The 12351-nt window shown below is 35.8% G+C and overlaps 1 protein-coding gene and 2 non-coding genes across 3 annotated transcripts in view; 1 reads left to right on the plus strand and 2 right to left on the minus strand.

The window, feature by feature from the left end:
• LOC135708320 (uncharacterized) overlaps window positions 1-12351 on the plus strand; it is a 501509-nt gene that overhangs the window by 145368 nt on the left and 343790 nt on the right. The gene's annotated exons all lie outside the window — the stretch shown is intronic.
• TRNAS-GCU (transfer RNA serine (anticodon GCU)) lies at window positions 4906-4987 on the minus strand. The gene has a single exon. It is a non-coding gene; the product is annotated as a tRNA-Ser (tRNA).
• TRNAS-GCU (transfer RNA serine (anticodon GCU)) lies at window positions 5804-5885 on the minus strand. Its single transcript has one exon. It is a non-coding gene; the product is annotated as a tRNA-Ser (tRNA).

The raw sequence follows: 12351 nt of genomic DNA on the forward strand, positions 1-12351 counted from the left end.
CCGGTTTTCGTTACAACTTTTCTTGTCAATATGTACCAAACACTAACGAAGACTAATGCGAAGACTAATGGAGCACGAACGGAGGCGATGGAGCACACAAAAAGACAGCATCGACGGTAGCTAAGACGGCGTGTTTTCGTTAAATTAAATATATTGATAAATTTAAAAAAAAAATTAACTTTTAAACAAAAACGGAAAGTACCTGCTATATCAATAGATAATGAAAAATATTACGTTTTGAGTTTAAGAGAAAATAAAAATTAAATTTAAGTTCATCTATTATTACTCAATAGATGAGTAAATTTGAACCAACACCGCTTTTCTGATTCACTCAACGTCGGTCCTCAAATAATAGAACCCAGCGTTGAGATTTTTTAAACATAATTTTGAGTTTTTTTTTTCTTACCGTGCACACAAATATTTCTTCCAGCGTTGCCACGTGGTTTTCCGAAAAATCAGGCTGTTGTAGAACAAAAAGTCTGAATTTGTCTTGATTGTCATTGTTGATGATGACGTTTTTTAATATATACCCCTTTTTCACCAGGTGTTCATATTTATTTTTAACAGTACAAGGTTATACCAACCAGTGGAAACTAACGATTTTAAATTGGCTAACTACTTGACTAGCCCATTGGTCCCAAGCAAATCGATTAACGTACCCCATTCTAGTCGAAATTCTAGTACTAAACTATGTTTGTTTTGATTCGCTATAAAAGTTTGACAGATAAAATGAGGGGTTCGTGGATTTTCCTATGTTACGACGGGGGGTATCGATTAGCTTGGCTTCGGCCCCAAGCTAATCCTAAGAGTACCAGAGCTGAGCCAATAAGTTTCTTCGGTTCTTAAAGTTACCTCTATGGTTATACGTTTGTTATTTTTTGACATAATTTGATTGTCGATGAGACATCATGCACCAAGCCATTATCATTGGTGTTAAGGTTAACATGATTATTTGTAACCAGAATTCCATGTATTGTCGAAAATGTGTGTCTGTTTCTAGATTTCGATCAATTTATGTTGAATTCTCCTTGGAATTCCCCAAAACAGTCGGATGACAAAAGATGATGAGTGTGGCAGGGCCAAAATACTTGGAATAAATTTTCTTAGATGAGGAAATACCTAAATTCAACCACACTACTATAGGTTTATCCAGCAAATTATTAAAAAAGTTAAGATTTATCAGCTCTCTAAATCCTGAATCATTTCCACAGGAATAATATTTGAAAATTTTCCATGAAGAGTAAAATCGTTTACACTCCGACCACGATGTCTCCGGTAAAATGTGTAACGGCCAACTTGCGATGTTTGAAAAATCATAGCTCTGCCATTTATAAATGAATTTCAAATCTGTTGGTGCCATTTGAAACTACAGACTTTATAGATTTTTTTCGGTGTCATTTAATAGATTTTTCAAACGTTGCCAATTTGCCGTTACATTTTACCGGAGACATCATGTTCGGAATGTTAATGTTTCCTTTCTTCCTGGATGGTCTATAAAAATTTAGAAGATTCTAGATAAATCTGCAAGGTTGGCAACGCTGCTTTCTTCCAATCGGAATCAGTGGTGCCACATGGTCAATCTTATCAGCATTTGTACGTATATTTTTTATGAAAGTTAAGTTCAGAATACATGCAGTACCTACCGATTTGATTTTCGAGAACAAAAAATACAGATTTGTACTGATTAGAGCTCAAAATTTAGTTGGAAATTTGGCAACCGGCTGTTCGGAACAGTTTCCATGATTTTAGCATAGCATCGAAACATGCATTGAAAGTGTCGAAAACAAACATCCCTAAACCAAAAAATGTATTACCTATTTTAGTTTAAAACACATGTATGATGAGATATAGAAATCTCATATTGGGGGGCTCACCAACCAAGCAGTCAGCGCCACGGTAGGTAGGGATAAGGAATGTAATAGAGAAAAACGAAACAAAAGGTAAAATCGCGTATGTTTACGAGATACTTACTCGATAGTAGTGCTATTTACAATCGAAACACGTTGTTAGGAAAAAGAAGGTATAGGGTGGAAAACAAAGAGTAGGAAAGGCGATTTATGTCTTCACAGTAAGATGGTTTTATTATTGCTATTTGTGTCGTTAAATGTGTATATCCGGAAATCTATTACAGTAAAACAAATAAAAATAAACAGGCAACAGAAAATGCAACAAACTATAGTAGACAAATCGATTTTTTAATTCTATCAATGTTGCTCGAGGGTCAAATTTGCGTGAAAATCTCATTATGTAGGTATTGGTTAACTTCGGTTGCAATTGTCTGCAACCGGATCTTTAGGACAAATGGTTGTTGTTTGACTCTGTTTCTGATATGTTTTATCACACACACACGGAGAAGAATTTAGGTTTTTCTTTCTTGTTCAGCATTTTTATATGTAGGATTACTTTCTGAGTGGAAACATCAAAACAACACAGATTGGAGGCGAGGTATGGCGTAACTAGTAAAGGTTAGGTAAACGAATGATAAGATTGTTTTACTAGGCATTTACGAAGCGAATTCAGTTCAGCGATGAAGAGAGAAAATGAAATTCCGTCTGATTGTATAGAGCAGAATAAAGTACTGTGCTTAAAAGAAGATGAGAATTAAGAAACTATGAGATTTTAAAATACATAGAATCCAGCGATAGGCAGGTGTAAACAAACGAATTTTTATTAATTTGGAAACTTCGATAAGTGTGTTTAGGAACATGAAGATAGCAGACAGCATGTGCGAGTTATATTTTGTTTTACAAAGTGCATTTGCTATCGGAAACAAGAGGTAAAATAACAGAGCCGGACTCGCACTCCCACCACATGAACTAATGTCTGGCGAATCTAACACAAGAACAGGAAAAAAACATAGAAAGAAGCAAAAATAACACAATTTTCCAACACATACTAAGAAAAATCTTCCCATCAAAGGATAAAGTCGTTCCCTGTGTTACACACATTTCTGAAAGAAAACAAGATGTCGAAACGAGTATTTTTGTTGATAGCTTATTGTTGTTTATCCATATGATAACAGATTTTTGTTCCCGGAACAGAAAAAAATAACCAAATCAGCCGCAGAAGACAAACATACAAAAACAAACAAACAAACATTAAAAGCAGAATACAGAAGAAAAATGGGAAAATCCGTGTACATTAGTTAAATGTTTAGGTAGACTAAAGAACACTATATTACTATTCTAAATCATATTGCAGCAAAAGAGCAGTATCGTGGAATACCTATGACACAAAAAAAAAAGAAATGCGTAACATGTATTACCTAAATATATGCTAAAAGATTTACAAATATGAATGAGAACAAACATTGATGCCCGCAAAAAAGAGTAATAAAGCGAAGAAGTTAAACATAATAAGAAAATATTTAGGAGAAGGAAAAAACAACAAGTGAAAGCACTAAGCAGTATGTATATGAATATATAAATATTTATGATAACATATGATAACTGACAGCAGTAATTAGTGCACTGGATGTTACAGAGAGTGTAAAGATGCAAACAATAAAGTGATGAATAATGTCACCAAAGCGACATTCTGATCACTTTTATACTAGATCCTTATAAAAAAAATCGTGGTTTTAAAATGCAGAGATTAAAAACAAAGTAGTAGACGCAATGTGTAATAAAAAAATCAACTAGGATTAAACAGACGAGCACAAAATCGAGAAAGCAAAACAAAAAAATATTGCATAAAAAAGGAACAGAATACACAAAGTTTAACTGTTGTGCATAATTTATGGATGTTGTATTTAGGAAATTCGTGCTATTTATTTGCGATTTTTGTTGACGATCATTAGCGTACAATCTCTCGTATTTTCAAACAACTAGACAAAGGAAAACACACCGTTCTTGCCAGCTTTATTTGCGGACAATCTTTACGTTCTGTTCCTACTTTACTATAAGAAAATAAAGCTTACCGTTTATCCACGAGAATACAACACAAAGTACAGTAGGGAAACGTCATCAACTGAAAGAACGAATCTGTTTCCATTTTTTGTTCTCCCTTTGAAAGTATCCCACCGTAATTAAGCGATCAAATAATTCCTATCTAAGAAAATCCCAGGACAAAACACATACACACATATGTATTACCATCTACTCAAACGAACACCCGATGAGGATGTCCTCCCGCGTATGTTTCCTCTCTCATATCCCGTTCAACGAATTCAGTTAATGACGTTCGCTGTTCAGAGCAGCCCCAACCCAATTGTATCGAAGAACAGCTCATCAATCAAACGGTCCCGACGACACAACCGAACCGTTCCGACAAGTCAGAAAACCAAACAAAGAATGAAACATGTTTTGGGAGAGAACAGACATTTTTAGTGTCTACTGCCCTGGCAGGAAGGGTGGAAAATCAGGAAACACTCAATGACAAAACACTGACGCAGAGAAAGAAAGAGAAAACAAAAACAGATTTACAATAAAAGTGGACAAAATGGAGCAGTCAAAACCAAGCTAACCTAAAAGTCAGTCAAATAGGAACTACAAACGGAAACAAATAGAATTTTAAAAGCAGTTTCACCATAAACAAAACAGGAAACCGACACGATAGAGAAAAAGCGTTACAAGAGCAAACAAAATGGAAAAACAGAACATGAAAATTAATATATAAATACCAAAAATATTATATAATAATAACAAGAAATAAATATATATAAAATATGTGATTATAACAATATAAAGCTGTGTACAGAAACATTGATGCTTTTATCGAAATTCCTTTCCAACAAGTCTTGAACAAATTTAATTCGCGATAACTTTTTCAAAGAGACTCCCAGGCAAACTAACACCACCATCAGAAGGGATTACTTTGAAAAAGTAATCAAAACTTGGTTAATTAATGAACAGAACAGCCTCTACTGTAGGATTCCTGAAATCTTCGAACAGCAAAATATCTTTTCGACGAGGATGGGATTCGAACCCACGCGTGCAGAGCACATTGGATTAGCAGTCCAACGCCTTAACCTCTCGGCCACCTCGTCGTATGTTGCATGGCGGCCGCAAAGGCAATCAGTTATTAAGGTGCTTTGAGCGGCATCGACTGCAAAAGATCAATGAATGAAAGCATTCATAACGGTTATTTTTCCGATGTAGTGGTGAAGGCCATCCCATTGCGATGACATCACCGTTAGCGGACGGTGATAGGCGGAATGAAAGTATTCTCTCCCGTTCAGTTGTATTGACTACGGCATGAATGTACACCTCCCAATGGAGGTTCATTGATGAAACATCTTTATCGACACAAGCGCATGAATGGAAACACCGCTAATAGCATCAGCTACGGCATCATTTTGGTTTTTATTTGACAGCTGCTGCTGCTGTACACATATAAGCGATGGCGAAGCAGCCGCAAACGTAAACAGCACGTGTAATCAAATAAAACCAAAGTGAAATCTGCTTCAAACAAGCTTGTGGCGAGCAAATTAACGACATGGGGGTTAAGTTGCGATATTTATGGCGTGAAGAAGTCTATAAACTCATTTCTCATCCGATGATACAGCTGTTGTCATCTGCCACTACACGACATTTGTAAGTTCAAGTAAAATGCATTACGTACACTGTGTGCTAGAAATGTTATATTTTAGTAGGTATAATGTTCAACCTATCCCGGGTGCTGTTTACAAACGCCATTCTGTAGAATGCTGGTTGATTGACATTCATGCGAGTAATAGTTAGCTCCCTCCACTCCATCGAACCTTGAAATAGTAGCAATACCATTCATTCATCAAGAAAGGAAAGTGTCGTCGTCGGCCGATCCAGAGTTTTCTGCCGAGTGCTGGTACAGTAAAAAGAAATCCCGACGAGGATGGGATTCGAACCCACGCGTGCAGAGCACATTGGATTAGCAGTCCAACGCCTTAACCTCTCGGCCACCTCGTCAGATTCGTGAAAATTGGTCACCAAAATGCGCTTAAGAACCGGAAACCTTGACGGAAGTCCTTTTGGACATGGAAGATCGGTCGTTCATGGATAGAAAACATGAAAGACGTAACGATTGTTCGGAAGCTATCTTTGTGAAGAACGAAGTTCGTTAGCATGAAGGATGTAGATTTGGATTTTGAAAGGTTCAAAATATGCATGTTTGCGGTTTCACTCACCCAGCGTTAACGTCATTAACCACCCTGCCTAGAGCCAGAAAAAATCTACAATACATACAAATTTGAAAGATGCCATTAATTGAGGCAAATACATGTTGATGACATGTTAAGCTCTTCAAAGTGTAAAGTTTGTCAATTTGAATGTATGTTTCATTTGCATAACTATGTATTGCATGTATGTATTTACAATGCAACTCCCACTGTCTGGCAGTGGCATTACGGATAAAATCTTATCATGTTGTATGACTGCAAGAAGCTTGAATCCGGGAGTTAGAAGGCGACAGCTCTACCGCAGATCCAATAGCCCATCTCAAGAACGCAAGCATTCCGATGCTATTTTCACAAAAGATTAGCCCCGCCCCAATACATTATTGATGCTATTACACCATTGATAATGAATTGAAACATTCAATCAAGCAGTATTTAATGAGCATCAGAATTCTCGCGTAACTTTTCAAAAGGACCAACAACATATCATGTAACATATCTGCCATTTTGAGAAAACCGCGATGAAGTTCGACAGATTATTATTTTGACTGTTTAGAAACAATACATTTTGCAATGCTATTTTTACCGTAGTCAGTGAATAATAACATAGAATATTCAGTAGAAACAATAAAATTACAATTTTACTATGAATTTCATGCTACAATAAAGAAAAAAATCACATAGAACGTTTTCACTAGTCAAGTTGTACATCGGACATGTTACATTGGACGATTTATCTCAATGCCATAATCAATGAGTGTTACATTTTGTTCTACATGGTACTAGTTTCCCTTTCACAGATTTCAGAATAGAGTACCTAACCTTTTAAAAATGAGCACCAATCACGTTAGGCGCAGTCCAAATGTCCGAAGTAACAATCACGAAATTTCAAACTTTACATTGGACAATTTTTGACCTATGATTTTCTGAAATAAATGAAAGTTAATTTGAATGTGTGATTTTGTATTACATACATTGATAGAAGAGCAATAGTTTGTATCGATTAACTCGATTTTTTGACATTTGTTACTTAGGATCTTTTGAAAAGCTACACGAGGATTGCTTTTAATATAACAAAGCTGTGCGTCAACGCCTGCTGGAAAAAAAATAACAGGTTGTATCCAAGGCACGACCGTAGATTTGACGATGTGACAAATGTTCTGAAAATACTCTTTGACAAATTTATGGTGGTCCTGAAAAGGACCGTTTTGTCGTGATGATTGATTAATGCTGAGCTGTTAGGGTGTTCAACACAGATGAGGCTGGCGAGCTACATGTTGTTTGGAACGAGGGTGACGTGCTTGGCATAGATGGCCCACAGCAGCTCACGACGAGCTACTGATTCCGATCAGTAACGGTGCGGCTTCTTCTTCCTTCGGTGAATGGGCGCTCATGTGGGCTGCAGCTCGCTGGCTTTCGTTGTGTATTGGAGAACAATGTTCAACGCTACGCACCGAAAGCACTGCTACTACTGATGACGACCGACCGGTTAACACCACACACGGTGATTGAATAAGCATCGTTCAATGAGACCGGATGGAATTCTATTTTGAAATCTGTGTTAGGGAAAACGGTTTTTTTTAGGCAATCGATGATAATTTTGTTCACTATTGCAACTGTTGGACATTTGTGTAATTTTCAATAGTGACCTATTGAAAATTAATAAAGTGTTGATTTTAGCAGATTCGTAGAAACATTTCCAATCGATATGTTTGTTTAGAATTGAAATTCATCCACTATTGACAGAGTTATATGCGGTCAAAACCTGACCACTTTTCGTAATGCGGTCGATTCTTGTTTTTTTAAATTGCACCCCCAATATGTTGCCGAAAGACGTAATCTTACTTCAAAAACTGCTGTCCTTCGGCACTCCACTATTCGCCAGCGTGGGAATCCATTTTGTCACCGTCACGCTATCAATTTACGATTCCACTACAAAATTTTTACAATTCCTCTTCACTTAATCAAGATTACCATTCAAATCAATTTAAATATTTAAAAAACAACCCATACATCACCGCTGCTTTAAACAAAAAAGGCGTTCAAAAATAACCATTTCTAGATAATCATTAGAGTGATGCAAAATTTGAAATTTTCGCTCCACAATACTTAAACGATTCCAAATCGGATCCTGACTAACCTCTCAAAATTTGAACCCATTTGGTGAGAAACTGAGATGGCACAAACCATTTGAAGTTTGTATGGGAATTACTATGGTAAAACCAAGATTTTTGTTCATGTCTATCTAATAATTCACCATATCCGTCTGCTTCAACTGTTACTGTAGGAAATTTTTCCAGCTACAACTTTGCTGAAGACCACTTTTTAATTAAATGCAAGGATCGAAAGTTATCAATGGTTCAATGCGCTGATGTCTTATGATCATGCTCAATCAACTGCTGAACAGGCAACATTGGTGTTTCTGGGGCGTTGAATATAGGACACAAAAATCATGGCTACTATGTCACACTGCAAAATACAGTGTTGCCTACAGAGCAGCTGCTTGATCATGTCATAAGTTTACCAATCTCTTAACAAATTAATAACTTTTTCCTGTCTCGTTTTACATAGAAACGAAGCAAAGTTGTAGCTGAGAAAATTTTCTATAAGAATGGCTATCGAACTGTTTCGCAGCTCAATATGGAAAAAGACTAGAAGGCAATGAACAAAAAGTTGAGATTTCCCATAGTAATTTACATGTAAACTTCAAATGGCTTGTGCGAAGTCTGTTTCTAGCCAAATGAGTTGGGAGGCTAATCCGGACCCGATTTGAAACCATTTAAGCACTGTGGAGCGAAAAAGTCAAATTTTGCATCAGTCTAATAATCATATATTTATTTCAGCAGAATTATTCTACAATACGTCTACTTTGTAGAAAAAATATGAAATGAAATTTGCATTAACATTTTGATCATCTAGATCTCAAAAACCCCAAGGAATCATGAATTCGTATAAAATCAAAGAGCCTCCTGCAAAAAATAAGCCTAAAAGTAGTTTTGGTATGTTAGAAAAAAATCTTCCTGGAATTAAGATCTTGAAGTTATATAAGCCAAACAACATTTTGTGGGATACAAAGTTGAGTTGCTAAGATATATATAATTGTCCTGAAGATATTTTACAGCTTAATAGAAATCTTGTTCGCTTCGTAACTGCTCGATGTATGATCCTGACAGTGGGACTTTCCTATATTTTCGTAAACATATATTTTTGGAAAGATTTTATGGAATCCATTGATTTTCACCATTTAATTATCAAACAGTTGAAAATTTGGCATGTGACTTAAGTAGCCCAACTGTGTTTTGTTGGCTATATGACGAACATTTTTACAATCAAATTTGGTCGTTTATATTATTCTCATTACACACTATACGCTAAGATCAGATAAGCCATATATAGAGATAAAGTTTACCCAGCTTGGGCATAATGCGGATAAACCTATATATTGGAAAAAAAAAAAATTCATTTTCATTTATATTTTCATTTTCAAGCACAGAAGGGGGTCATAGGGCCAAGTCACCAGCGAAAAATCGCTGTCCATACTGCACCAGGGTAGAGGTATAGATTTGGCATCACAGAATAATAACCACAGGGGTCAAATGAATCCTGTTTACGATACCGGATAGTAAGGAAAACTGTTGAACATAGGGGATAGTCAGAGTAACAGCAATAATAGTGAATGTTAGGAAAATAAGCAGGTAGAGATGGTTGATTTGCAATGGCTATCGACTCTGTTATATGGCCTACCGTATCAGATTCAAATTTAATGTCGTTTAATATTGCGCTTATTACTTTTATCTTTATTCTAAGCAATCTCCTTTCATACTTGTTTGTTTTAAAGTGAACTGGATGAAATTATTGTTTTATCAAAATTATATTAAAGTTAACTACTATTCATATTTGCTAATTAATACCTAAATGTAATTTTTAATTTTATGAAGATAAGTTGCTCAGAATAGCAGCCTGTAATTCCGTACCAGAATCCGCCTCCAATTTAATGTCTTTTGTGGATTCGTAGTAGCAAAGTTGTGCTAAAAGCTAAATAGTTACCTAAAAATACTACCTAAATCGTTCACAATCAGAGCCGGGCCACTGATGAAAACCAAAACTACAACCCTGAAAAAACGAATCGATATTTTCGAAGGCGAACACAACCTATTCTTGCTAGTGATTCTGTCCAATTGTTAGGTATCCAAATTATAGTCATTGGTAACGTTATTATTGAATATATGGATGAATTATCTATTATTGAATAACTATTATTTACGATAATTACATGAAAGAAATAACATATAAACTACAAACAAAACGTGACTACTAAAATCTCAAAAAGATATTCTCACAAGTATATTTCACGCAACCAGGAATCTCAAAACCATTAGACGCTATAATGATACTCTGCACATGTTAGACACAAGAAAAGGCCAAAAAGCAAGCGTCCGACACACAAAACCCGCCAAATCCACTGGCAGTCACAATCAACGATTCTACGAATCGCGAGCGCTCACGAATCATAAAACCGCCGACTGCGACACTCTGAAAGCGAAATTGACAGGCTCTATGCGTCAAACACCCGCCCTCCAATCTCCTCCCGCATCCAACAACACAAACCCCCATTACAACATCTAACGAATTCAAAACTCCGAAAATCACTCATCTATAGAAAGTGAGTGGAAGCAACCCTGCATGCAACTATTCTTCATGATACGCTTTGTCTGTCTATCTTTCTATTAGGCCTGTGGACATGTGTTAGCTTCGAAACTTCTAACCAAACTAGGAAAATGTTGAAATCACAAAAAAAAAATCAAAGGTAATTACAACAAAATACATATTGATTATTTTACGCAAAACCGAGCAAGTAATATTAAATCTCTTGTATTGTATGCTAATGCTAATTGACTGTAACAAAAATAATATGCTTAAATAAAATAAAATATTAATAAAATGATATGCAAAATTTACTAGAAGGTCATTACTTTATTGGTGAGAAGTTTCTAATAAGCCCTCCCAGTTCCTCTGTATACAGAACAAATCTGATACTATAATCAGAATTGCTCAGTCTGCATGAAGCAGCCGATTGCATCAAGGAAGTTCTATTAACAACCAAGAATTAATCGTTTGAGGTATACTGAAGCATTAAGAAGGTGATATGTGTACCTATGGGAAATCATCATCGTTGCAAATATAAAGAAATTAAACATAACCCTTTGCTTCAGTACCGTCAACCTCCATGTCCATGGGGAGGGACCTATATATTGGAAAAAAATTAACCCAAAAATAGATAAATTTAAGTCAAATTTGCATAAAACTATCTCATATATGGACTATTTACCCATATTTGGGATAAAAAAAATTTCATTTTAGCGCTTTTTGCCCAATCTGGGTAAACTTAATATATGTATGGCTTGTATTTTAGCGTGTACATGTAATTATTAACTACTTTATTGATTTCATACGAACATGCTGAAGCCTGCCTGTACCTGAAGTGTCCAAAAGAACACAGATTTCTATTTTTTTTATTACTAGGAAGATGATTAGTTGATCTTGAAATAGAATTGAAACCCGGGTCGCTTAGAACGAAATTTTTATTATTTTTTCTGATTGTATAAACAATGTTTAATGTTTGGTGACTTCTGTTGCGTTAGAAACTTTGACATTATGCGTAAAATTTGCACTAACTAGACTATAAAGTCGAAATGATTTTCCAAATTTTATGGGATTATCCGCCCAATGGACAATGAAAAACCATTAACCATCTCAAATCTTAACTGACCTTGATCTACACAAAACAGGTGCCACCAGACGCGTGTTTTCACGTTCGACTTCGAGCCGACAACATTCATCTAATTAAACAGATGTTCGTGCCAAAACAGTTCATACATTACTTACTTGAATTATACGCTACCCTCCGCCTATCCAACTGCAACGGAAAAGAAAAAAAGAAAACAGGATCAGCACAACTAATAAAAGTTCATAATAACTCTAAATTTAGATACATATAAAGCCACAACAGTGTAGAAAAAGACGAAATTGAACGCCACCGATAAATTCGCACATAAACAAAACATCAACCGACTAGTACAAGTTTTTAAAAATAAACAAACGCCGCCCTGTCTCTGGTTGCCACTGGGAACCAAAATAAAAATAATAAAAACCCAAAAACCCACTCAACCCCGCCAAATGCTCTCCTTACCACCGTTGGCATATTGTACCGAAATTCGCTGAACTCAGATTTATTTTCCAAGAAAGCCAAAAATCGCATC

This window comes from Ochlerotatus camptorhynchus, unplaced genomic scaffold (assembly GCF_037179485.1).
Source record: "Ochlerotatus camptorhynchus isolate MF236.1 unplaced genomic scaffold, CSIRO-AGI_Acam_v1.1 ptg000027l, whole genome shotgun sequence".
Lineage (NCBI taxonomy): Eukaryota > Metazoa > Arthropoda > Insecta > Diptera > Culicidae > Ochlerotatus > Ochlerotatus camptorhynchus.